Genomic DNA, 3,417 nt, shown 5'->3' with positions numbered 1-3,417 from the left:
TTTTTTATTTTACGTCAGTTCTTTGTATGTTGTGTTATGTTGTATTTTCCTTGGTATATGTTATTGTTGTAAATGTTGTGTTTCCTTCCCTTTTTCATGTCTTTATTTGGAAATCCTGAAAAAATATTACAATAAAAAAGGCAGATGTCAGTGCCGCCATGTAAATGAGTATCATGAGGGCCTGGGGATTATGTATTCATTATAGTGTATGTTGTTGATGCTATAGTGAAAAAGAAAAATATAAAATGTAAAAAACTGATAATAGTAATATTTTATAGTTTTAAAAAGGAAAAAACATATTCTAAAATTTGGCCAAAGCATTCATGGAACCATAAAAAGATGATAAAATACTTTCATATGAACTAAATCAACTTGCCTGGTCATTTCCTCAGCCTTTCATATTTCTGGTTCTTCAGCTATGGCTTTAGGTGCAACTAAGCAGGGAATGAATGACTCCATTATATGGGAAATGGCCTGTGGGGAGGCCTTATTACTTCTTATAAACTTATTTAGTCTTATAAACGTATTTACTTCTTTATATGAAATATGGAAATATGGAAATATGAGTAGAACTATATGGAATACTGGGAATAGGAAAATAGGTACTCTTTTTTGCATGGAAATTTATTTTACATTGTAGGCCGATATTTCTTAGGCATAACTCACCGAAATATGTCCAATTGTTAAAAAATGTAATAAATTTAATGAAAAACTTAAAAAAAAAACCCCACAAAAATCTGTGAAAAAATAGATAAACATGAAATTTATCTGTACAGAAGCATATATAATATATTCCTTGTATTGGACTCGCTACAGCTATTTTGTATTGAATCCAATACAAAATTTTTTGAATTTCCCACCATTTCTGCATTCACCGGCTGGAGATTGAAGGAGGATGTGTCCCCAGGACCTTCGGGGACCAGCAGGACGCTGGGGGGATTGGCGATGGAGCAAGGTAAGTGGGGTTTTATTTACATTTAGGTACTCCGAGTTACAATCCAGAATACCACTAGGGGGGTTAAAGTGCAACTATTACTAATGGAATATTTAAATATGCATATTTTAAATCTTAAGTATTAGAAAGCAGACTTTGAAACAGCTGCCCATTGACCTTTTACTTGAAGACACTGTAAAGACTGTGAAGCACAGTAAAGATTCTTCAGCTGATTGTTCACCTGGGCACTTCAACACACTGCAGAATATTTAAAAGAAAACAAAATATTTTCAATCTTTAACTAGACTATTCTTAGTTTATTAGGGCAGGGGACTAGGATGTTGCACTTTTTTAAGTCAATGGCCAGCACTCATTATTATCAATTAAACGGTGATGGTGGGGGTCCTGTGGAAACATGGAAAAGGTGATAAGAACAAAAAATCCTTTTGATTTTTCCATATAGTAGCATTCTAACAGTTTGTTCTATCATATTGTTTTCTGTTCTGGCGGATTCATGATGAATAGACCATGAATGACCACAATAGAAGTGAAGGAGAAGAGCACAGTGGGGTGCCAATCATGAAAGATCATTCCCAGCAATGAAAATTTAGCATGTGTACATAGCCCAACAATGACATAGACCCCCTTTTTATTCAAATTACCCTTATCTAGATCCTTATCCAGACATGAAGCCTAGTGGCAAAAAATAGAGGGCACACAAGACTTCAACTCACTAGACTTCAACGTCATTGCATTTAGCTGGGGACTTTATTGACTGAACTGGGCTTTTATTAGCTGAACCAATGGTGGATTTGCTGCAAGAAGCATCAGAGAAGCAAATAGGGATCTATGCTGGGTCTTCTATTTGGATTTCACTGGACCTGCAAAGGTATTAGTTAAGAAAAGAATAAAATACTTCTATTCTACAGGCCAATCTATGTTCAATCCAGTTGAATTTCCAACCAGATTAGCTATGACTTAGATGTTTCCTGCACTGCTTACCTGTAAAGGTGTCATATACAGAAATGTTTGTGGGTCCTTGGAAAAGAGTGAGCATTCCTTAAGCTCAGGTCAAGCTTAGTGATATGAATACAGAACCTAGACACGATTACTACATGACCATTCTCATGTGGAACAACTGATTTGGTAGATTGAATTAAAATGTTACTAAAAACTACTTACACACAAACTGCCTGCTACTTAACCCAGTATGCCTCATCTACAACAACAAAATTGTAACCACTTGGCTATCAGTTTGCTTACAAAGTTAAAAAGCTATGATTTTTATTCAAAGACCACAATATAAAAGGGCATTACGTTTTTATTTGAGTGTGTAATTTTTGAGCATGCTATGTTTGGAGAATGGTATCAAATTTTTTGGTAAAAATGTATGGAATTATCTAGATTTATCAAGTAAATTTTCATATATTTTTGTGAATTAGGTAAAACAAAATTACATTTCATGTTACAAATTACCCAACAATGCATTTATTACCCTACAATGCAAAAGAATAAAACAAAAAAATAACATAAAATGGGATTACTGTTTGCATGTGACTGGATGACTGCAGTGAGAGCAGCCTTCCTAAGCTAAGTAAAAATTTAGAAAGAGAAAATTCACTTAGCATAGTCACAGAAGAACTTGTACATATCTCAATTTTACATTCATGCAAGCAAAAATAAAACCTTGTTCGCAGTGAAGTTGAATTTGCTTTTTCTCATTCTCTACAGTAAGTGAAAATTTTCTTTACATGTAATCATGCTTTATCCTTTAAGTAAATCAACCTGTAATTACAAATATTTGGCAAACTAGATTTCATAACATGACATTCCAAGTTAATTGCAAAATCTTTGAACATTTTATTATTTCCAATAATCAGCAAAAATCAGGGAGGTAAAAGGAAATTTCCCAGGTGAAAAAGAATATTTTTAAAGGTAAACCATTGTCAATAAATACAGATTTTTAAACCATTTGCTTGAAGGTATAAGGCAACTGATCATAATATTTTCTCCAAAACTCATTGAGGGGCTTTCCTAAATACGATTTTAACGTTCATTTAATAACTTTAAAAAAACTGTGCAAAATTTTTGAAAAATTGTTGCAAAAGACAAAATATAAAATTTAAATACTGATTTATTTGATTAAAAATACAACCTATGTAGTTATAAGGTTTATTACTGGTATACAGGATTACAAGATCAGTTCAAGCATACTACTACAATACATTCCACCCATTTTATCATTTACTAAAAACTAACTGCAGAGATTGATTATTAATTTTATTTAAAATTATTTTAAGTCTTTATTTTTCAGGCTGTATATAGCTGGATTCATAGAAGAGGAATTTACGGATATTCTGTGACTGTCTACTGAGAGGCAATGAGTAAACACAAACCATGGTACCATAATAAATGCCAACAACAGTCAGGAGTAGTGTTGATGTTCGAATTCGGGTTGTCCCTATATTCGACCCGAATATGGC

The sequence above is a fragment of the Pyxicephalus adspersus genome, chromosome 2 (assembly GCF_032062135.1).
Source record: "Pyxicephalus adspersus chromosome 2, UCB_Pads_2.0, whole genome shotgun sequence".
Classification (NCBI taxonomy): domain Eukaryota; kingdom Metazoa; phylum Chordata; class Amphibia; order Anura; family Pyxicephalidae; genus Pyxicephalus; species Pyxicephalus adspersus.
This window is presented reverse-complemented; position numbering follows the sequence as displayed.